The sequence below is a fragment of the Carlito syrichta genome, unplaced genomic scaffold, assembly GCF_000164805.1.
Source record: "Carlito syrichta isolate Samal-C Ts95f unplaced genomic scaffold, Tarsius_syrichta-2.0.1 Scaffold118030, whole genome shotgun sequence".
NCBI lineage: Eukaryota > Metazoa > Chordata > Mammalia > Primates > Tarsiidae > Carlito > Carlito syrichta.
In genome coordinates, this window is record NW_007062126.1 from 171,882 (window position 1) to 195,398 (window position 23,517).

At 57.6% G+C, this 23,517-nt stretch overlaps 1 protein-coding gene across 1 annotated transcript in view; it reads right to left on the minus strand.

Moving 5' to 3' along the window:
• Window positions 1-23,517, minus strand: part of LOC103249238 (SH3 and multiple ankyrin repeat domains protein 2-like) — a gene marked incomplete at its 3' end in the record, with an annotated part of 146,971 nt that overhangs the window by 70,032 nt on the left and 53,422 nt on the right. The gene's annotated exons all lie outside the window — the stretch shown is intronic.

The following is a 23,517-nucleotide window of genomic DNA, read 5'->3' on the forward strand; positions in this document are numbered from 1 at the left end:
GTCCCAGAAGGCCAGCCCTGCCTGCAAGCATTCGGCTGGTGGCTTGCTTGGCTGCAACACCGACTTCATTTCTGCCGTGACGTCCGACAGGGGCCGTGGTCTGTCCTGGGTCTCTGCACAAACATTTGTACGAACAAGAGAAAGCCTGCAGACCAACAAGGAGATTCTCCCCACGTGGATTTTCTGACGACTCTGGGGCTAACATTTTTCAGAACTTATTTACAGGACTCAAAGGACGCGCTGACTGTTTGCTGTGCCGGTCTGGGAATGCTTTAAAGACGGAGAATAAACGCACACGCAGGCGTCACCTGGTGGGGTGAGAGCAGGCGACAGAGTCCGCGCCCTGTTTACCGTCACCATAGAGACGGAGCCTTGGGCCCAGCGAGGCGCTGGGAGGGCAGCATCGGCTACAAACGCAGGGCAACGCGCTCCCCACAAATGCTTCCGTGACGCACAGGGGAACCGGCGGGAGAGGGCTGGGGACGGGCGGTGGTGTGTCCTTAACCTGCAGGCTGATCGGGGCACGCGGTTGAGGAACGATCACACTCAATTCCTTTGGGGGAAGGCGGCCCCCGAGAGCCAAAGAACTCAGGACTGCCTGGCAGCCGCCCCGTGCCCACCTGCCACGCACATTCAGGAAGCGCCATTCGCAGAAGCCAGGCCGATCCCAGGACTCCCAGGAGTCCGAGAGGCAAACCACGGCTCTGGGTCATAGGGTGGACCAGGACCAGGCTGGCTTAGCTGGACAGGCCCAGATCACCATGCCCACCCAGGCAACACATGTGTCTGGAAACACGCAAGATGCACACAGGTATGCACATGCATAAAGCTATCTTCCTTTGGCCAAGGTATGTGTTGAATCACCACACGACCCCAGCTCAGGCTTGCTTTACAGAGAGAGCACACACGAGCTCCGGCACGCTGAATTACACTCACGTTCTTTTTTATTTTTTATTTACAGAGACGAGGTCTCACCATGTTGCCCAGGCTGGTCTCGAACCCCTAAGCTCAGGCAGTCCTGTTGCCTCGGCCTCCCAAAGTGCTGGGATGACAGGCGTGAGCCACCGTGCCCAGCCTCACTCATGTTCTTATGCATGCCTTCCGATCTCACCAGGAGGCCTGCGGCGGGGGATACCTGCAAGGGACTCTGGGTAGGGGTCTCCAGGCGCAGACAGAGTGGACAGGCTGAAGCGTGTTGACTCAGAAGAGGAGACGAACGTCTGACACACACAGTGACATGGATGGGCCCCAGAAATGTCACGCCCCACAAAGGAAGCCGGACACGAAGGCCACGTTCCGTGATGCAACACGTCCAGATACAATCACAGAGCGGGGGCGGGGGGACACGGCGAGCGACTCTTGACAGGCACGGGGCTGTCTTTTGGGATGATAACCGCATTCTGGAGAGAAGTGACGGCTGCCTCGGCGAACGCACTAGACGCCACTGAATGGTGCGCCCTCAAAGGGTGACCGAGCCGGCTGAGCTGGGTTCCAAGCCTGCACCAGAGCCCATGGCCTTGTGATGTTGGAGAAGCTCGTCGGCCTCTCTGTGCCTCAGTTTCTTCCTCTGTCAAGGTACCTGCGGCTGCAGATGTGGGGGCTGGATGTGTCCACGACACAGAGTCCTTGAGAGGCCTGAAGACGGGGAAGCAGGGCATCATGCCACCTGCTGCTATCCCTTGTTTATCTTTTAGAGACAGGATCTCACTCTGTTGCCCCGGCTGGAGTGCCGTAGCATGAGCACAGCTCGCTGCAGCCTCCACCTCCTGGGCTCAAGTAATCCTCCCGTCTCAGCCTCACAAGTAGCTGGACGACAGACATGCCATCATGCCTGGCTATTTTTTTTTTTTTTTTTTTCCGAGTTGGAGTCTCACTCTGTCGTCCAGGCTGGAGTGGAGCCATGGCATGCTCACGGCTCACTGTGGCCTTGCCTCCTGGGTTCAGGTGATCCTTCCGCCTCAGCCTCCTGAGTAGCCAGAACCACAGGCAAGAGCTACCAAGCCCACCGAATTTTTGGATTTATTGTAGAGGTGAGGTCTCGCCAAGTTGCCCAGGCTATTCTCAAACCCGCAGGCTCAGGCAATCCTCTCGCCTCGGCCTCCCAAAGTACTGGGATGCCAGACTTGAGCCACTGCGCCCGGCCTTGGCTAATTTTTAAAACATTTTTTTGTAGAGATGGGGTCTTGCTGTATTGTCCAGGCCGGTCCCCATATCCTGGCCTCAAGCGATCCTCCAGCTTTGGCCTCCCAAGCCACTGGGACTATATGTACACTCAACCATGTCCAGCCGATTTTTGATTTATTTTTTTTCTTTTAGAAACTGGGGGTGGTCTTGCTGTGTTGTGTGCTCAGGCCGGCCTCAAACTCCTGGGCTCAAGTGATCTTCCAGCCCTGGCCTCTCAAAGCTCGGAGATCATAGGCATGAGCCACCACGCCCAGTGTCATTTGCTCCATGGAGCCCCTGGCCTTGGGGTAGTGGGTCCCCTCTGGGACTCGCCCAGGGGCTCTGAGGCAGCACACACCAGCTGCTTCCCCAAACACAGAGACTGGGAGTTCCTGGCCCGTCAGCACCTTCCCTTCCCTGCCCGACCCTTGAAACAGGCCCGAGATTAGGACCCCTCCCCTCACTCCCCGCAGACCAATCCCCTCCCCATGAGTCTGTGCACCCCACATCCCACTGCCTCCCCCAGACCCTCCAGCCTCGGCCTCTCAGCCACCCGGCCAGCCGACGTCTCCCGGGCCCATTCCTCCCCGTCTGCCAGTCCCTGTGGGTCACCAGCCGGGCTCCTGGCCAGGCCGGTGTCCCCTCTCCCAGCTCAAGGACAGGCCACCACCCCCACATTGTCTGGATACATTCGTCCCATCTCCCTGGCCCCAGCGCCTGTTCCAGCCACTGTCCCTCCCCGGGTGACCCCTGCTCACCGTTTCTGGGACCGCCCTTCCTTCTGCTCGGTATTATTCCTTTAAGTAAGGTGAAATTCACACCACTGGATACTACCTTTTTAAAAACAAACTTTTATTTATTATTAATTTTTGAGGGGGACAGGTTTCACTCTGTTGCCTAGGCTGGTCTTGAACTCCTGGACTCAGGCAATCCTCCCACCTGGGCCTCCCAAGGCGCCGGGATTACAGGCACGAGCTACCACACCTTGCCCAACTACCCATTTTTTTTTTTTTTGAGTTGGAGTCTCACTCCGTCGCCCAGGCTGGAGTGCAGTGGAACGCTCATGGCCACCCCAGCCTCGACCTGCTGGGCTCCGGCGATCCTTCCGCCTCAGCCTTCCAAGTAGTGGGACTACAGGTGCGTGCTACCATGCCAGGCCAGTTTTTTGTGTATTGTAGAGACAAGGTCGCACTAAGTTGCCCAGGCTGGTCTCAAACCCATGGGCTCAGGCCCTCCACTCGCCTCGGCCTCCCAAAGTGCTGGATGACAGGCTGAGCCACGGAGCCCGGCCCCGACGACCCATTTTAACAAGTACAACTCAGTGGCGTTTAATACACGCACAACACAGCATCACCGCCCCTTCTATCTCGGAACGGTCCCATTTCTCAGAGAGGAAACCCCACACCCAGCAAGCAGTCGCTCCTGGCTTTGGACCAGATTGTGTCCCCCCAAATTCACGGACTGAAGGCCTACCCCCCGTGGGACTGGATTTGAAGAAGTGACCCTTGTGGAGGTAACAGAGATGACGAGGTCCTAAGGGGGTGCCCAGGGGGATAGGGTTCGTGCCCTTAGAAGAAGAGACACCCACGCTTCTTTCTTTCTTCTGGCACCAGCATAAAGCAGGACCCGGGATAAACAGCAAGAAAGCGGCCACCTGTACACCAAGGAGAGAGGCCCACCGACAACCGACCTGCTGAGACCTTGGCCCTGGACATCCAGCCCCCGGCACAGAGAGAGAATCAGCGCCAGTGGTCGGGGCCTCCCTCCCTGCGGTGTTTCCTTACGCCAGGCCCAGATGCCCCCAACTCCTGGCAACCACGGAACCTACGTTCTGGTCTCCGCATCTGCCCATTCTGGACATTGCCCGGACACGGAGCCCGACGGTTCACGTTTCTATGGGTCTGGCCTCACGTCTGCTGGGCTCATGGACGTTGTCGCGTGTCAGTCCCTCTGTCCTTTCCGAGGTGGAATCGTGTCCCGCTGTCTGCACGGGGCACACTGTCTAAATGGGGCCAGAGAGGAAGACTGTGTTTCTGTGTGTCCATCCACGGATGGACGCCTGGGCCACCTCTGCCTTTTGGCTGCTGACCAGGGCCGCGAGGACATCTGGGGTCCGGTCGCCCATGTGCCGTTCTCTGGGGAGCTCTTTTGTCTTGAAGCCCCAAAGCCAGATTGCGCACCGGCCGCGGGCAAGGTGCCCACCACCCACTGGGAGACGGGACAGTCACACGCAGGCGTCAGCGAGGCGGCCGGCTCCCTCGACGATGCCCTGGTCGCCTCTCCCACGGCTGCGACCCAGCTCCCTGCCCGCTGAGCTCAGGCCTCTGGGTCTTCCTCTCTGGCCATGCACGTCACTGCCGGCGCTGACCCCGCCTCTGCCTGGTGCCGTGCCTGGTGGTTGGGGCTGCAAGTCCCACCTCTTCCCCTCCCCCACACCCCAGCGGCAGCCAGTCCGTGGGTCACGGCCGGCTCCAGTCCTTCTGGCTGCCCATCCAGGGTCACCGCTCTGGCCCAGGTCACCCTCATCTCCCTCCTGGGTCTTGCACCCGGCACCGGGGGGGTCTCCTTGCTTCTCCCACACCCTGTCCCTTCTCCACCCGGCCCCAGTGTCTTCCTCAGAAAGCCTGACCCGTCCCACCGCTCACGGTCTCACACATCAGAGTAAAGCCCAGAGGCCTTCCTGCCGCCCCGGCCGGGCCTCTGTGGCCTCTGCCCACTCTCCCCTGCCCAGAATGCCATAGCCGCACCCCCCTCCCCGCTGATCCCTCACGTCAAGGGCATTCCTGCCACAGGGCCTTTGCACACGTGGGTCTGGCTGCCTCAGCTGCCCCTGCTTCGTGTCTGGGCTCACCCCCTCGTTTTCCCCAGGTCCTTGCCTAAAGACCCTGCCTCGGGACGGCGGCCTCTGACCCTGCCGTGGGATGCCAGCCCCCTCACCCCTGCGGCAGCCATTGCCGTGCAGGCATCAGGACTCTGTTTTGCTCCCAGCTCCAACGCCGGCTCCGAATCTGTGTCTGCCAGGTGAACGAGCCCTGAGCGTCTCCTGCATGTCACATGCTGCTGGCGATGACTCAGAAGCAGTGAGGGCACAGGCAGGTCAGAGAGGCAGACTCGTCACAACTGAGTGGGATCGTCTACGGCAGGGGGAGCGTCACAGGCCACCAGAGCTGCGGAGGCTTTGTTGGAGGCCTGGAGTGGAGGGATTATCACAGCTGGGTTTTGTGGGATGAGTAGGAGTTGGGCCGAGGAAGGCACCTCAGGCAAGAGGAACAGTGCGAACCAAGACCCTGAGGCGTGGGAAGAGCCGAGGGGCTGGGGGCAGGGTCAGTGACGACTCGCATTCACAAGTGACGTGGGTCCCCTTGTCTGGGGCCCATGCCAGCCCTGTATGCGGGGCACAGTGACGGCACTATCTTCACCCTCTGAAAATAGACCCTGAGTGGCACCATCCCTGCTGGGGTTTCATGGCTGTGGTAGCTGAGCTGGAATGGGGGCCACAAACTTGGCGGCCCCTGTTTTTGTCAATAAAGTTTTATCGGCACACGCCCTTGCATGGACTTTGTCTATGGCTACCTTTGTGCCCCAAGGGCTGAGCCCCGGCCTGGGGGATGGAGTGGGCTGGACAGGGAAGGCTGGGGAGGGGGTACCCCTGAGGAGAGTGACCCGGGGAGGAGGACGTGGCGGGCTTGGGCAGAGAGAGGTGCGGAGATGCCTGGGGAGGAGGACCCGGCGGTGCCCAGTTCCCCCGAGGCATCCGTGTAGACACTGCCAGGACAGAAACACCAGGGTCTCAGTGACAGGGAGGTGACCCTCACCGCCTGCCATCTCACGGTGGCTTTGCGGCGCCCGGCTCGTGCCCGGCCGGGGTGAAACCTGGAGACGGTGGTGCCTGGCCCAGGCACTGACACGGCAGGGTAAAACGTGTAGGGAGAGATAGGAGCCCGGCAGAGGCGGGGAGGACCAGAGGCTGCCATCGAGCGTGCAGAGATGCCGGGCGGGCAGCCGGGCAGGCAAAGGCGTGGGGCCCGGACGCCTCTAAGGCCACCTGACTGCTGGCAAAGTGTAGAGGCTGCTGGAGGGCAGAGGCTGCCGGAGATTGGAGGCTGCTTACCCTGGAGCCTCTGAGCAGGGGTTGAACTGCCAGGACGCTCACGGCCAGAGAGAGGTTGGAGGAACGTGTGCAAAGGTCACGCCTCAAAGACGTGCCCCAGAGCCCCCTTGGGACGGCAAAGAGGGGCGAGTCGGGACTGCCTGGTCCCCCCGTCTGGCCCCGACACCCTGGGGCGCAGGATGGCCGTGGTCGGTCGGCAAGACACAGCCACGCTTTGCCAGCTGCACGCAGAGTCCGGGAGCCCAGGGGACGTGCAGCCCTCCCGCTGTGTCCTTACAAAGAGGCCCGTGGGCGAGGCCAGGCGAGGCGGTCACGGCACTGGCAGGGCCCCTGGACGCCAGCAGGCCCCCCCCAGCCAGAGGCGGCCCCAACCCCGGCCGGTGTCCCGGAGGCCAAGGGGTGGCCGGGGAACGGCCCAGCCAGACCGCCGCGCGGAGGGCAGCCCGTCCCGGGACCCGCCCGCCGATCACCCGGGCGAGAGGAACTTGGGGCTGGTCTCCCTGCCGCCGCCCTCCCCCGGCTCGGAGCCAGCTCTGCCGAGACGCGCACGCAGCCCCTGTGGCTGGGAACGGCAGGATATTTTAAGCCACACAAGAGGGAATTCTGCGTTACCCGGGAGACGAGCGGCCCGCACATCTGTGCTCCGGGAGGCCCGTACACGCCTGGGCTGGGGGGCATGGGGATCCCCGCCATCTTCAGGGTTGGCCTGGGCCATGGGCGCGGCCGTGGCGGCTCCCGGGGGGGCGGTGGCAGGCCCCTGCCCAGCTCTGCGACGCAGGGGCTGTCTCACCGGCAGAGGCGGAGGGGCCCAGGCAGAGGCCAGCCTGGCTGTGTCTCCCGCACGCTTCCCGAGCTAAGTGGGGCAGCCGGGCAGCGTCGTGGAGAGGTCCAGCCTCGCAGGAGGCCCTTCCTTGGAGAATAGGGAGGCCAGGGGACCCAGACAGGAAGCCATACCTGTGGAGGCTTCCTGGGGTCCCTCAGGCCAGCTTTGCCCAGCATCATGGGAGGAGGGGTGGAAAGAGACAGTGGAATGCTGAGTGCTCCGCCCGGGGCCTGCTGGACCCTACGTGTGGCCTCCCAGAAGGTCCGTGCATGGGCCCATGGAGGGTTCTCAGATTTCTCCCTGCAGAGACCGCCCCGCAGACAGGTGGCCTCGGGGTCCTGCCCTCAGGACCCATCACCATCCTGGCCGCTCACCCCGACAAGCTCCAAATGCACCTGCCTCCCTTGCCCTGGGCACGTGCTCTTTGTGATGTGGCCTGAGATCCTTCTGCTTGCCCCGTCCTCCTGACCCAGGCCTCTCGTCTTCCGCTACGGCCGCCAAAGCAGTGTCCGTCTGAAGGCTGAAGCCCCCCTCTCTGCAGGCCGCTGGACACCTGGCCGAGCTGGCCCAAGCCTGAGGGCTCATGGCCAAGGACTCGGCAAGCCCAGTGGCAGGGAACCAGTGGAGGCCCCGGCTGGGCTCTGAAGCCACGCCCCCGGGCTCGCACTCAGGTCCTGGGGACTGACCCACGGCCATTGCGGGAGCTTGGTCACTTGTTCAGCAAGTAGTCGTAGAGGGTCCCCTCTAGGAGGGGGTCCCCAAATGTGTGACTGCACCCCAGGCCTTGGAACCGTGAATGTGACCTCACTTGGGACAAAGGCTTTTTGTGGATGCGATTAGGAGAGGGTTTCACGGTGAGGACAGCTTCCTGGACTCTCCAGGCGGGTCTTAAAGCCACTGACACGTGTCCCCGTGGAAGACAAAGAAGGACACAAAGAAGAAGGCCACGGAAAAACAGAGGCAGAGGACCGGGCACAGGGGCTCACGTCTGTCATTCTAGCAGGGAGGGATGCCTGAGTCCAGGGGTTCGAGACCCGCCTGGGGCAACTTGGCGAGACCCCGTCTCTACAGCAAACCAAAAAATTAGCCAGGCATGGTGGCGCGTGCCTGTACTCCCAGCTACGTGGGAGGCTGAGGTGGGAGCATCTCTTGAGACCAGCAGGTCGAGGCTGCGGTGGCTGTGAGCATGCCACCGCACTCCAGCCTGGGCAAGAGAGTGAGACCCCAACTCAAAAGGAAAAGAAGACCCAAGATTTCAGTGATGTGGCCACAAGCCCAGGACCGCCTGTAGCTGGCGGGAGTGCGACGAGGCAGAAGGGGTCTCTCCTGGAGCCTCCGGAAGGAGCACGGACCGCCTGACTCCTGGACTCAGGACTTTTGGACTCCAGAAAGGAGACAATGAACTTCTGCTGTTTGAAGATCCCGGCGTGTGGTCATCTGTCCTGGCGGCCCCAGCAGACGCCCCCGGGATCACCCATGTGGTTCCTCCACCCGCCCCCGCACGGCACCCGACCCACCTGGCAGGCGTCACCCTCCAGGGACAAAGCACGGGCAGCCACTGTCTCCCGGAGGCGAGCGACTTCTCCACCAGCATGACATAGTTTCCTGGAGGATGCAGTCAGAGCCGTGAGACGGGAACTTAATCCCTTTCCCGGCGAGGACGAGGGGCCTGAACCCTCATCTCTGGAATCCTGGTTTCCGAGTGAGTTTCTCGCACCATGTGAGGTCCCGGGATCGGGGGCCCGGTCCCAACTCCCCTGTTCCTGTGGCCACAGCGCAGCCAATGTCCCTTCTTAGCCAAAGCCCCAAACTGAGTGCTGTGTCCCTCAGAGACTCTTGAGACTGACCACCAGCCCTGCCTGGCCACCCTGGCAGGGTCACTTCCCCACTGCAGGGCGAGCCTAAGTCATGCTTGTTTCCCAGTCATGGGGTTTTGATGTTAAAATAGAAGTTTGAGGAAGTCAATGTTCATCTGATCTGTGCCAGTTTCCCAGGGAGTTGCTGCTCTGGTGGCTCTGAAAACCACAACCGTCGGACGGATGCGGTGGCTCAAACCCAGGGAGTGGCTCAAGCCTCGAGCACTTTCGGAGGCCAAGGTGAGGGGATTGCCTGAGCCCACTGGGTTCGAGAACAGCCTGGGCAGCCTGGGCAACTTGGCGAGACCTCATCTCTACAATAAATCAAAAAAATAGCCGGGTGTGGTGGCGTGTGCCTGTAGTTCCAGCTACTTGGAAGGCTGACGTGGAAGGATCGCTGGAACCCAGCAGGTCGATGCTGGGGTGGCTGTGAGCGTGCCACTACGCTCCAGACTGGGCGACAGAGTGAGACTTCGACTCGAGAAAAGGGACACCACAACCGCCGACCAGGTCCCTGGGCTCGGAGCAGCCTTGTGGCCGAGTCCCAGCCTCCACCACATGCCAGCCCTGGGGAGGCCTGGCCACCTGGGACCGGCCCAGAAACACACATGGGCACGGAGGGCTACGTGGGGCCCTGGTGGCCACAGTCAACTCCATCACAGTGAGTCAGTGCCACATGGCTCGCCTCTCCCAAGGAGGGGCAGCCACGATGGTCAGTGAGAGCTGGGCACCTCCCGCAGATACGACCTCTCAGCCGCCCCAAGGACGGATGATTCCAGAACACAGCCTCCCCGGGCCGCTTTCCCTGCACACGGAGGGGTCGGCCACTTGCGCGTCCCTGGCAGCACGAGTTGGGGCACAGACGCAGAGACAGAAGACACGCTTCATGGAGTGTGCATGTGGACGGGGCACAGGGGCAGCACGGGAAGCGGGCTGTGGGCCTCTCATCACCCGTGCCGGCCCTGGGAGCCATGGTGACCGTCCCAGCCCGCCACACCCTGACCACATCGCACAGGCCGGGTGGTGCGCTGGTCCACGTGTCGTGCGTTGGACCAGGCCCCGAAGTCCGTTCTGACCTGGGAGCGGTCTGGCTCCCCACGAATGGCTCCGGTTCCAGGGCGTGGCAGGAGGGCCCGGAGGCTCAGAACGGCCAAGGGTCCTGGGGGATCCTGGACGCTCACGACAGCCGAAGCCAGCCGGGAACAGGCGTGGTCTGGGAGGAGACCGATCCCATCTCACCAGACGAGGAAATTCAGACACGCAAAGGGGACCCCGGAGACGCACGCAGAGAGAGGTGGGTGAAGATGTGGAGCGTAGAGGCCTCGGTGACAGTGACCCTGAATCGTGGGATTCGGGGGCACATGGTGGGACCCAGAATGCCGGGCGGGCCCTCTGTTGGCTGGAGACCTCAGACGGCCGCGGGACCAGCCAGACCGCGGGCTCTGGGCGGCAGGATCTGGGGTCTGCTCTCTCTCCATCCCCAGCACCCGGAAGAGAGCCTGACACACAGCAGGTGCTCTGGGAATGTGCGTTCACTGAAAGGAGGAACGGGCTTCCCCGAACCTCCAGCCCACATTCGCACGCCTGAAAGCTCAAGACTGACCCCGTGGGCTCTAGCAGTGGGAACACAGTAGGCGCTCCATAAACGCCAGCATGCTTGTCCTGACCACTGTATCGCTGTGACCTGAGAATCCCCTGCCCTTGGCTGTTGGAGCGCCAGCCCCAACCACAAACGTGGCCCCTGATCTGGCTTCCTGCGGCCCTACGGAGCCTGGCTCTCACCTGCAGGGTCCACGCCATATGCCCGGCCGCGGAAGGGAATGCCACATGGCCGAGTCGCAAGGGAAGAGGGGGTCATCACAGGACTCCTCCCTGGAGCCCTCCCCTGCAACCCAACCCCTTGGGTCTGGTCCCCTGGGGCCCACACGCATCCCACTATTTCAACTAAGCAGGGACAGATAGAGGGATGGCCAGGCTCTGGACCCCCTTCCTGTCTTTCTGCGGTGGTGGCTCTCACCCTTCCGATGACCCCGCCAGGCCTAACTACGGGGCCGTGCCCAGCCCGTGTCCCCTGACGATGGAGCCCGCCAGCCAGAATGCCGGCCTTGCCAGTAAATGCGTTCCTCCCTGGAGGTAACCGGAAGGTTACAACAAAGACAGAAAGGAGACCACCCGCCTCTCCAGCAGTGGCCACGCACAACAGTCCCCCTGCTCAGGTCCCCAAGGGCTCTGCTCCCCTTCCAAGACAGAGACCCAGCTTCACGGAGGAAGACAGCGGGGTCACCGGACTCAGCCTTTCCCAGCTTGGAAGGGGTCCGTGCCCCCAGGGAGGGACTGTGGGCATTTGACCCCCCAGATGCCAACAACCAGGATCGTTGAGTTTCTCCAGCCAAGATGCTGTGCTTTCTGCCATCCTGCCCCTGAGGGCTGGGGCGGGACGTGCCCCGGGATGCCTGTCGCAGGTGACGCAGTGTGGGTGAGTCGCATCGGGGACGGGCCCAGCCACGGCCAACGACCGCAGCTGGAGGGCTGTGGGGACGGGTGTGTGCACAGAGGGGGCTACAAGCCCCAGACGTCCCCCCCAGATGCGCTTCTCCCCTTCTGCCTCCATTTCCCACCTGGGAGAGGAGGCCAGAAGACAGCAGGGGAACTCTGAGGACCATGGCTGCAGAAGAACTCGCTGCCACTGAGGCAGGGCACAGACGCCTGCCTTCAGACCCCGGCTGCCCCCGATCTCCTTGGCCTCTGAGCCCGTCTGTGCACACAGCGAGAGGGGGCGTGCCTGCCCTGCATTTGGGGACCACCCGATCGGGTTCCTTGGCTGCCAGGCTCGGGCAGGTGGCGTGTCCTGTCTCGTTCTGGTTTCCGAGTCGGGGAGGGGGCCGTGTCAGCCATGGTGGGGGAGGGGCTCAAGAGGGTGGTGACAGGCTGACCGGTGTCTCCCAAATTCAAACGTGGGAGCCATCATTCCCGGTTCCTCAGAGCGTGGCTGTATTTGGAGATACGGACCTTAAAGAGGCAACTTGGCTAGATATGGTCCTGAGAGTGCGTTCTGGCCCAGTAGGATGGCGTCCTCACCAGACCAGGGAATTCAGACATGTAACGGGGACCCTGGGGGACGCATGCGCAGAGGGTGGTGTGTGGAGACGTGGAGAGTAGGAGCCTTGGTGACAGTGACCCTGAATCATGGGATTCGGGGGCACATGGTGGGACCCAGAATGCCGGGCAGGCCCTCTGTTGGCTGGAGACCTCAGACGGCCGCGGGACCAGCCAGACCGCGGGCTGTGGGCGGCAGGATCTGGGGTCTGCTCTCTCTCCGTCCCCAGCACCCGGAAGAGAGCCAGACACACAGCGAGTGCTCTGGGAATGTGCGTTCGCTGAAAGGAGGAACGGGCGTCCCTGAACCTCCAGCCCACATTCGCACGCCTGAAAGCTCAAGACTGACCCCATGGGCTCTAGCGGTAGGAACACAGTAGGTGCTCCATAAACGCCAGCATGCTTGTCTTGACCTCTGCACTGTGTCGCTGTGACCTGAGATCCCCTAGGCTGGGGCCTGCCCACCCCCTGCCTGGCGCCTCCAAGGCCTCAGCGGCTTTTTCTGGGTCTTGCACACCCTGCGGTTGTGAGCCGGGAGTCCTGGGTGCGCCCCCGTCCCCTGGGGTGCTGGCGTCAGAGGAACCGAGACTGCAGCCTTCCTCCTCCTCCCCCTCACCCCCTGCCCAGCTTGACAGGCTCCGGCAAGCGGCATCCGCCAGCCCAAGTTTATTTTTAATCACATGATTACCCAGGGTCTTTTGTCACTTCAACAGTTTAATTGGGAGCTACGGCTCTCCCACGGCAGAGCTGCTGGGGGAAGCGTCAGCTGGCACGTCCCGACGGCGGCAGACCGGGGCGCTTGTCCTCGGAGCCAGCCTCTTCCCGGAGGGGCCGCCAGGCGTCCAAAGCTGGCCTGGCCCCGTCAGGCAGATGGGGAGACAGAGTCGCTCCTCTGAGAGAACCCCTCTGAGTGCTGATAGTCCCAGCCCACATGTGCCCACGTGTGCCAGCCCTGGGACGGGCCTGGACTGAGACTGTTTTGATGGGCGGAGGGGAGGATGGAGCTCGTCTGTGCTCTCTCTTGCTTGGCCATTCATGCAGTCAACTACCCCCCAGCCCATCTACCTGTCTCTCTGTCTGTCCATCCCATACCTTTAACCACTGTTCACCGAGCACCTACCAGGCCCCTTCCTACCAGCTTCAGACACACTCAAGTTCCCAGAGGCAGTGCCCAGTTACTCGCTCACCTGTCCACCCATCCACGCTCCCACGCCCCCACCCATTCATCCATACACTGCCCATCTATCCCTCCATCATCTACCCATCATCCAGGTATCCACCCACCCACACACACACCTGTTCATTCATTCATCCACCCCAGCGTGAGGCCCGGCGGCGGGGCCTTTGGGCGGTGGCTAGGGTGAGATGAGGCCAGGAAGCTGGGGCCCCGGGAGGAGGGACACGGGCAAGCCCCCATGGAAGCAGGAAGGCCACTGTCCGCCGGCCATGGAGGACCTTTCTGCCTCCAGAGCGTGAGAAGGCCACGCCCGTCACTTAAGCCACCGTCTTGAGGCCGTCTGTTAGGGCAGCCCCAGCTGACTCCGATGAATTCCCAGCACTTCACACAGCAACGGTGCCCATACACAAGCCATGCACAAGCCACGTGGGGAGGGAGGGTTCTCCTTAAGCCGAGGTCAGCGTCCCTCCCGTCGCGGAAGAGGCCAGGAGGGCCCGGGGGTGGTTTGTGCACCAGCCTGCTTTCCCCGCCCTGCATCTGCGGGGCCCTTGGGTCCAGGCCGACTGCATCCAGCTCCCCGCTCCCGGCCACCACACCCTGTGGATTCTGTTTCTGAAATGCGTTGCTCCACCGAGTCACCTTCCTTCCTTTCCAACAGGCTGTGGCAACATCTCAGGCTGCTCTCCAGGCTCCAAGAGGCCCCCGTGGCCCTCAGACTCCTCTTCCTGAGACCCGGTGATCACACCGTCCCTGCCTGCAGGGTCCTGGCTGCCCCTGGGTCCCGGCCCTCAGCCCGCCCGAGACCTCAACCTTCCCCTCCTGTCTAACCCCAGTTGGGACCCTGGTCCACACCACCTGCAGCGCCCAACCGGAGACAAAGGGGAGGAAAGATGGAGGGACCAGGAGCAAGCAGGGACCCAGGGTCAGCCTCGTTCACACCCAGGGCCCAGTGGGGTCTCCGGCATGCCCGGGCAGGCGCTTCCCTCATGGGTGCCCACGTGGGGCTGGACAATCAGATCCTGGGGCAGCCTTTCCGTACGTGCCGCAGAGACCAGCCACACCCTGTGGGAAGCATCACTGAGGCAGAAACCCACCCGCTGGGCCCCTCCTTCCCTACCCCTGAGCCCCACCCTCTGTGTTCTTCTCCAGAACCTGCACCCTGGCATGGCACGCACCGTCCCCAACCCCCAAGAGGATCTGCCCACGGGAGGAACCAGAGGAGCCCAGAAGGCTGGGGTCAGGCTGAAGCTTCCTCCCTCCTCTTGTTCCTTGCTGTGTCCTTCTGGGGCCACTGACAGTGGCTCTGGGGTCCCTGGCATCCCTTGGCACACCCACTGCCCACCTGGTGCCCACAGAGCTGCCATCACTGGGGCACTGAAGTGCAAACCATTGCGTTCCTCCAAGCACTGGGACCCTCCAAGCCAGCTAAGGCTTTCCAGGACCAAAAGCCCGGGACTGTGGGCACCCTGGTGGGACCACATCCCTCCCTCGGGGGTCTGAGCCCCCAGGCTGCACCCCTTGCCGGGCCTGAGCGGCAGGCACACAGGCCACATCTTGAGCCGCAGTCACCCCCAGGCACTGATGTGCCCCCCCAAAGCCAGCTCCTGTAACCACGTCTCCCACCCCCAGTGGTGGCAGCTGTGTCCTGCACCTCTGCTCACAGGAGAGTAAAAGTGCAGATGGACGACAGACAGACCAGGTGGGGCAACAGCGCCCCAACCCACAGCAGCCCGGACGCCAGCCTCTGACTTCACAACACCCTGCCGGACGGCCAGGACTCCTGCAGCTGGGGTGCCGGCTCCCCTGGCTCGTGCCCCACCAAGACAGGGTCAGCCCAAGAAAGCCAGAACTGCTCTTCCAACCCGTGACACAGGAGGCCACTGCTGGCCAGTCCCAAGCCCCCAGGCCGACAGACCGGCGGGCATGTGAGCCTCCCTTTACCGCAAGGCCTCCCCTCTGAGCCTCCGCCTGGCATGGTGGCCTGGCTGACTCCTGCTAGAGCAAGCTCGGGATCCCCGCCCATCCATTCATGTTTAGGGGGGGGTCCTCATGAGTTCCACGCCAGCCCTGGGGACCCAGATCTCTTTGTTATTTTTTTTTTTTAGTTGGAGTCTCACTCTGTCACCCAGGCTGGAGTGTGGTGGCATGCTCACGGCCACCCCAGCACCAACCTACTGGGCTCCGGCGATCCTTCCACCTCAGCCTTCCAAGTAACCGGAACTATGGGTGTGCACTACCATGACCGACTAATTTTTGGTTTATTGCAGAGATGAGGTCTCGCCAAATTGCCCAGGTTGGTCTCGAACCCGCGGGCACAGGCAATCTGCTTACCTCGGCCTCCCAAAGGGCTGGGATGACAGGCTGAGCCACCAAGCCCAGCCTACTTATTTTTTATTACATAGAGACAGGGTCTTACTACATGGCCCAGGCTGGTCTCCAACTCCTGGCCTCAAGTGATCCCCTTGCCTCAGCCTCCCAAAGTGCTGGGATTACGGGCATGCACCACCACGCCCGACCCCAAATCTCTTCTGTATCATCTTTCTCTGGTAGAAACATTTGGTGTCTCTGGCCTAGGGCTCACAGCCCTGGGACACGCACCTCCTGGCCTCTGTCCAGTCCTCTGCTGTTTGGACACCGAGCCCGCATTCCTCTTGGCTCTGTCCTGTCCGTGAGGGGTCTTGCAGGGGATGTCCTTGGAATGACCTGCCTGCCCAGCCTGGGGGAGTCTGGACCCCTGAAGATCCTCGTACCCTCTCCTTGGGAGAGGGGGGTCTCAGACAGAGGAAGTTCGGCTGGGCAGGGATGCTCGGGGTGGCCCTGGCCCCTGCCTGGACTGGCGCCTGTCCCCCCCTCGGCGAGCCAGCCAGAGTGGGTCACCTGCAGCCTCCGAGAGCTCAGGGCCCGGATACAAAATGCACTGGAGACAGGACCGCGACTGTGGTTCACAAGGTCGCCGCGTGTCACGCAGGCCCCATCAGGCCTCAAGCAAGCACGACACCCTCATCCATGTCCCTTCCGTGGTTCACAGACCTCAGGTGTGAAGCCAGCGGGCACGCTGATGGAAGCGCACGCCTTCCAGTGCTGCGGAGCACGTGTGCTGCACCGCCCTCCCTGGGCCTCCACTGGCCACATCGGCGCCCTGGACGCCCGTGCAGCCTGCCCGGGGCCTGCCGGGGCTTTCGTGGGGATGGCGGAGGGAAACTTGACACAGACGCCGGCCCGGGACAAGGGCCGAGGATCCACTGGGTCAGGATCTCGGAACGGGACTTCAAAGATGATGCTGGGCTCCGTCAGGAGGAAGATTTGGGGTGATGCCCAGGGCTGAGCAGCATGTCCGGGGACACCCACCCAGGGACACCCACCGCCACACTCCCTGCCTCTCCAGGGGGGCTTCCTTTTGGGGTGGGGGATGTGGGGGACTTTTAACACTGATTTTTAATTTTGTAGAGACAGGGTCTTTCTATATTGCCCAGTCTGGTCTTGAACGTCTGGCCTCGAGTGATCCTCCCGCCTTGGCCTCCCAAAGTGTTCAAAGTTCCTGAGGGGAAATCTGTCTCCCTACTGCTTCAGGGTCGCCCTAGGAGGGGCAGATGGGACCCTCAGGATCCAGTCCCTGCTCCCTCCCAGCTTGTCACCTCCCTTGGCCCTCAGCTCCTGCAGGCGGCCTTGAGGGCACTCCTGTGTCCCCGGCCACACCGTGAGCTCCTCCACCTCAGTGCCTTTGCACCTTCCAGAGCCCCGGCCCGGCATCCAGCTGTGCCCCTCCCATCCTTCCAGCTCCAGCCTCAGGGCCACTGCCCCAGGGACGAGGGCGCCGGGTCGCTTCCTCCAACCCCAGCACCCTTGCTTTGTGGGTCTCTCTGCCCCGGCCCCCCCACAGGCCCTGCAAGCAGCAGGGGACAGAGCTGCAGGGGTAAGGTGGCCCCATGTGGGTTCGAGCAGGCACTGAAGAAGAGGCTGGCGGTTGGTGGGGGTGGGAGGGACCCGCCACGGCTCTTGTTTTCCGCTGACGGAAAAGTCCTTCCCCAGCCTGGCCCTCTTGGTCTCCTGACAAGCGGACCAAAGCCGTGGGGGCCAGATGTCCTCATCTCAGCCTGGCGGGACAGCAGAGTAACTGCAGGTTGCCTGACGACCGACCTCGGGACCCGGGAAGCCCGCGTCCAGGACAGTCTTGAGGCCTGTCTCTGCCAGGTGGCTGCTGGGCTTGCATGCAGGGTGGGACCCTCCTTCCACGTCCCCAGGTCCCAAATCAGTGCTGAGTGGCAGAGACAGCAGCGTGTGTATGCACAGGAGTGGGTGTGCCCGTGTGTGCGTGCATGGTGCGTATATTTGCAGGTGCACATGTGCAAATGTGCGTGAGTCTGTGTATACACAGTTACTCCATAAATGCTGGCAATAGAAGGGAGGGAAGGAAGCAGGAGACAGGGTCCTGTGGAACCTTAGAGCTGGAAGTTACCCCGGGTCACGCCGTCTGCCCCATCCATTTTTCGGTCAGGAAAACAAGAGGTTAAATGATTTGCTGAGGTGACACAGCAGAAATGGAACCCAGGTCTTAGCTCCCAGCTGTGTGCCCAGCCCACCGCACCACACTGCCTGGGGTGAGGGTAGGGGGCTTCTTCCCATCCCAGGAACCCTGAGCTACCGGGATGTCCCGTTGCAGACGCGCCAGCTCAGAGAGGCAGTGGCACCGCCCAGCAGCAGTGGCCTCACCCCAGCACAAGTCGCCGAGAGACACGGCCATTCCCAAAGCTGCCAGTGTGGCAGGTCCCCCATGGATGGACTCCCTGGGGTCAAGGTCCTTTTCCGCAAGATTAAGTCAAGGCGAGCATCGCCTAACCAGAATAGGGGCTGCTCCTTTCTGGCTCCCTGGCCAGGGCTGGATGTCTGGCTAGTGCCGAGTGCCCCCTGGAGAGACTGCAGCAGGAGGGCAGGAAGGGACACCCCAGAGTCAGAGAGGGCCAGCGCTCCGAGGGGCCCCACTGGCATCCTCCCATTCATTCTCAGTCCATCATCTTCTCAGATGCAGGAAACAGAGTACCCAGATAATAGGGCCTTCCTCTATGCCTAAACCCAACATAATCTCTTCTGACCATAGATGAAGACCCACAGAAGGAAGCCATTTGCAGTCAGATGGTCTGCATGTCCTTGTAGGGGAGACCCCACGAGCATGAAAGTCACAAGCATGGAGCAAGCAGGCGACCTCCTCCACCAGCCCACTGCTGAGCACGGCAGTGCAGACTCTTGGGAGAGTTCCAAGTGGAAGCTCAATGCTGGACAGTTCAGCTCTCAGGATGGGGTGCAAAACTGCTCCAGGACAGCCCTTCACTGATGACATCCAGAATACTGCACAATGGAGCAAAAACAAAATTCACCCCAAGGGTTCTGAGGCCTAACCTGGAGCAGCCAGATAGCCCTGGGGGTGAATTTCCACTTGGTGGGGTTTTGCCCTGAAGGCGTGCGACAGACACAGAGTGGCGTGGCATGATCAGTGCAAACCCCAGCAGAGAGCCACCGCCTTTCAGGCAAAGAGCTGGGGAGTGAGGCTCAGACGATGGGTGCTGGAGCATGAGAGTTCTTGGAGGAAGGATGCTGCAAGGAAGGAAGCCCTTAATTCTGGACGTTTGCAGCTGCAAAAGTTGCAGGTGGACCTCAAACCCCGCATGGGTAGGAAGACATAAGAGAGTCGCGGAAGCTTAAATGATTGAGTCAGACCTAAACCACTGGAGGTGAGAAAGAGCTTGCACTTGGGGTCTAACCAGAGTAACTGCCAGCTGAAACAAACCACAGACGTTACTTGGAGCAATATACTAGAAACCACAGTCTACGCAGCATAATATAACATCAAGCAAACGATCCAAAGTTGCCGGGAAAAGACAACCCATGCTCAAGAGAAGAGACCATCAATAGGTACCAAGCTTGCGATGGTGCAGATGTGGAAATTAGGGAGCAGTGACTTTATGCTGCTGTTTATATTAAGTTATGATCTTATGTATTACAAAATAGTTAGAATGCTGCTATTATAACTGTTTCAATGAGGAAAGGAAAACATGGCAACTCTTTTCATTAACAGAGAACTACACAGAAATTTTAGAACTGAAAAATACAATATCTAAAAAGCATGATGGATGTTTTTCACAGCAGAATGGAGATGACAGAGAAAGGACTCAGTGAGCGTGAAGGCAAATCCACAGAATCTGTCCGAATTGAAGAAAGAAAAGACGAGTTAAAACAAATTAAGAGTGTATCAGGGTTTCGAAGGATGATATGAAAAGATCTAAAACTTGGATAATCAGGGGCACCAAGAACAAGGCTGAAAAAAGACCTAGAGGAGTAAAAAATACAAACCTCCCAGATTTGATTAAAGAAATGAATGTACAGTTTCAAGACGTTCAGGACTTCTCCTGCTTTCTTTTGTGTTCGCCTGAAATTTTGTTTCCCATCTTCTTACTTTGAGTCTGTCAGTGTCCTTTCTGGTTAGCGTCTATAGTACTGAGTGATCTTTCACGGAAACAAAGAAGTGAGTATCACATCTTCTCACTCATAAGTGGACCTTGAACAATTATTGTAATACTATAAGAAAAAGACTGGCAGTAGTGGGAAACTGCTGGGAGGGGAGCAGGGAAGTGGGATTGGCAGGAGTGGGAATCTGCCTGGGGAAGGAGGGGTGCACACCTCATTAACAAGGGTACCTGCATAGTAACCCATAAGTATACAATTGTATACCTAACCCTGAACTGTACCCCACATCTTTACAATTAAAAAAGGGGGCTCTAGTTCCAGGAAAGATGGAGTGAACACACTGTGCTGTTTCTCCCTCAGTGAATGCAGTTATAAAACCTGGACGGATGCAGGAGCAATTATCTGCGGACACTGAAAAATAAATAATAGCAGGAAAATGGAGGAAGGAGATCAGATTTCAAAGTACCACCAGAGAGGCAGTAGTTGCCCATTTCTTTTTCTTCTGTGTCACCCCACTGGGATTCAAAGGTAGCCTGAAAGCCACATGTGCATAACAAGCTCAGATAAAAAGAGCTTAAAGATAAGGCCTTGTTTTTTGACTCAAGGAAGAGGAAAGGGGAGCCCTATGTTTCAGAGGGCATGGGTAGGAATCTTCCCTTTTATTCTCGGTGCATTTTCTCCCACCTACAACCCCAGGTCTAAAACTCTGGAAGAGAAGAATCCTTCTCTCTTGTCAGGATGCTATGGTCCCAAGTGTCAGAATGAATCCCCAAAGCTTTTGTCCTTTCTCTGTTCTTCTGACACTTGGCCATGGATGATGACACATTGGCAGTACATTTATAGAAAATCAGATAAATTAAGGTCCCAGCTTCTACCAGAGGCCTGAAAAAGACATCCTGAGGGAATTGGAGAGTGCCAGGAAGATTGTGGTGAGGAGGGAGCAGGAGTGGAATCAGGTGAGGTGGTGTCTGGACTGCTGGGCTCAACTCCAAGCTGTGCATGTGCAGATTTTACCTGGAACAGCCTATCGATGATATCAAGAATAGAATTAAGAGGTAGAAAACTACCAGAATCTCTGAGCCTGGCCAATGTGTGTGCATATGTGGGACAGGTTTAAATAGCAAGCAAAGGTTTAGAAATTAAATTGACATTGGAATAACAACCCATAAAAGATTGGTTAGAACTTGGGGTCTGACCTCAAGTAAGTGCCTGAATAATTATATTTTCCATACAGTTTAAACAAGATCCAGAGTACTGTAACAAAATATTCAAAATGTCCAGAATACCAAGAACAGAAATATGCCAACTCCCAAGGGAAAAAATAGAGAAAGAAATCACTGGATGAGACCAAAAGCAGAATGTAGAAGACAGGAGGAAAATTAGTGAACTTGAAGATAGATCAATAGAAATTATTCAATCTCAAGGAGAGAGATAAATCACATCACTTACAGATTCAAGAAGCTCAATGCACCCTAAACAGAATTAACTTAAGAAATCCATTCCCAGACCCATCATAATCAAACTGCTGAACACAGAAAATAAAGAATATATCCTGAAAGCTGCCAGACAAAAATGCCATTTGACATTTGAGTAACTGCAGGTTTCTCATCAGAGCCCATGGAGGTCAGCAGGAAGTGGAACAATGATTTTTTAAAAGCTGTCAACCCAGAATTCTATGTCCAGTGAAAACATCTGTCAGAAATAAAAATTCAATCAAGGTATTTTCAGATGAAGAAAAACCACAAAAATTTGTTGCCAACAGGCCAACTCTAAGAGAAATGCCAAAAAAAAAGTCTTGCAATGAAATGGAAGTGAGACCAGAGAGAAACTTTGAAAATCAAGAATACAGGAAGTTCACAAGCATCCTAATAGACTATTCTTCACCTCTTACATTCCTTAAAATATTCATGGTTGTTAAAAATAAAAAGTATCACATTTTATGATATCATTTTTAATATATGCAGTTTTAATATACGCACAGAGAGAAGAATAAAGAGATCTTATGTGGTGGTAAGGTTTCTGCATTCTACTCATAGCGGTATTAATTTTAAGTCATTTTAAAGTATCCATTTTAAGTAAACTGTGAAAATTTAAGTATGTATATTGAAATCTCAGAGTTATCACTTCAAAAATAAAGAAACAAAAAACTATACAAATAAAGTAAAAACCTCAATAATTAAATTAAACTGGACAAATAACCTATTCAAATAACCCAAAAATTAATTTTAAAAAATAGAGAAAAAGTGCAAAGAAAACAAACAGAAAACAAGAAATAAAGTGATAGACACAAATACTAACACATGAATAAATTACATTAAATTTAAATGGTCTAAGCTCATCAAATAAAACAGATTATCAGATGGGCCTAAAAATAAAAAAACAAAAAACACCCAATGACGTGCAGTTTACAAGGAATCAAATTCCTATACAGCAACAATAAACAAACAGAAACCCAAAGAAAAAGCACAATTTCAGTCACAATAGCCACACACACAAAAATGAAATACCTTGGCATCTTCCTAACCAGAGAAATCAAAGACCTTTACAATGAAAACTACAAAACACTGCTCAAAGAAATCAAAGATGACACAAACTAATGGGAAAATATTCCATGCTCATGGATTGGAAGAACCAACATTATTAAGATGTCCATCCTACCAAAGGCAATCTACAGATTTAATGCAATGCCCATTAAATTACCAGTAGCATCCTTCTAAGACCAGGAGACGGCAATACAGGAATTCATATGGAAACATAAATGACCATGAATAGCCAAAACAATCCTCAGGGAAAAAAAAAAAAAAAAGCAGGAGGCATCACACTCGCAGACTTTAAGCTTTATTGTAAAGCTACAATAATCAAAACAGCCTGGTATTGGTGCAAGAACAGGCATATAGACCAATGGAACAGGATATAGATTTCAGAAGAAAGTCTCAATTTCTCATTCAACTCATCTTTGACCAAGCCTCTACCACCTACCACTGGGAAACGAGAACATATTCAGTAAACGCTACTGGGGAAACTGGCTGATCACACGCAGAAGCTTGAAACAGGATGCCTACCTATCCCCATACAGAAAAATCAACTCTAAATGGATCAGAGACCTAAATGTAAAACCTCAAACCATAAGAACCTTAGAAAATGCAGGAGACACCCTTATGGAAATTGGAACCGTTAACCAATTCCTGATCAAAACCCCAAGTGCCCATGCCATAACAGATAAGATAGACAAGTGGGATCTCATCAGACTGACAAGCCTCTGCAAAGCCAAAGAAACCATTGAGAGATTGGGGAGACAGCCCACAGACTGGGAAAAAATATTTGCCAGCTGTATATCTGACAATGGCCTAACATCTAGGATATACAAGAAACTCAAACGTGCCCAAAAGAAAAAAACAAACAGTCCCATTACAAAGTGGGCAAAAGATATGAACAGACACCTCTCAAAAGAAGGCATGTGAGCAGGCAGCGGATACAGGAAGAAAATGCTCAGCCTCACTAGTCATCAAGCCGGGCTCGGTGGCTCAGCCTGTCATCCCGCGCCTTTGGGAGTGGATGGCCTGAGCCCGCGGGTTCGAGACCCGCCTGGGCAGTGAGACCTCATCTCTACAATAAATCAAAAAATCAGCTGGGCGTGGTAGCGCATGCCTGTCATTCCGGTCACTCGGAAGGCGGCGGCGGAAGGATCGCCGGAGCCCAGCAGGTCGAGGCTACGGTGGCCAGGAGCGGCCACTGCGCTCCAGTCTGGGCGACAGAGTGAGACTCCAACTCAAAAAAAAAAATAATGCAAATTAAAACCACACTAAGATACCCTAACTCCAGTCAGGATGAC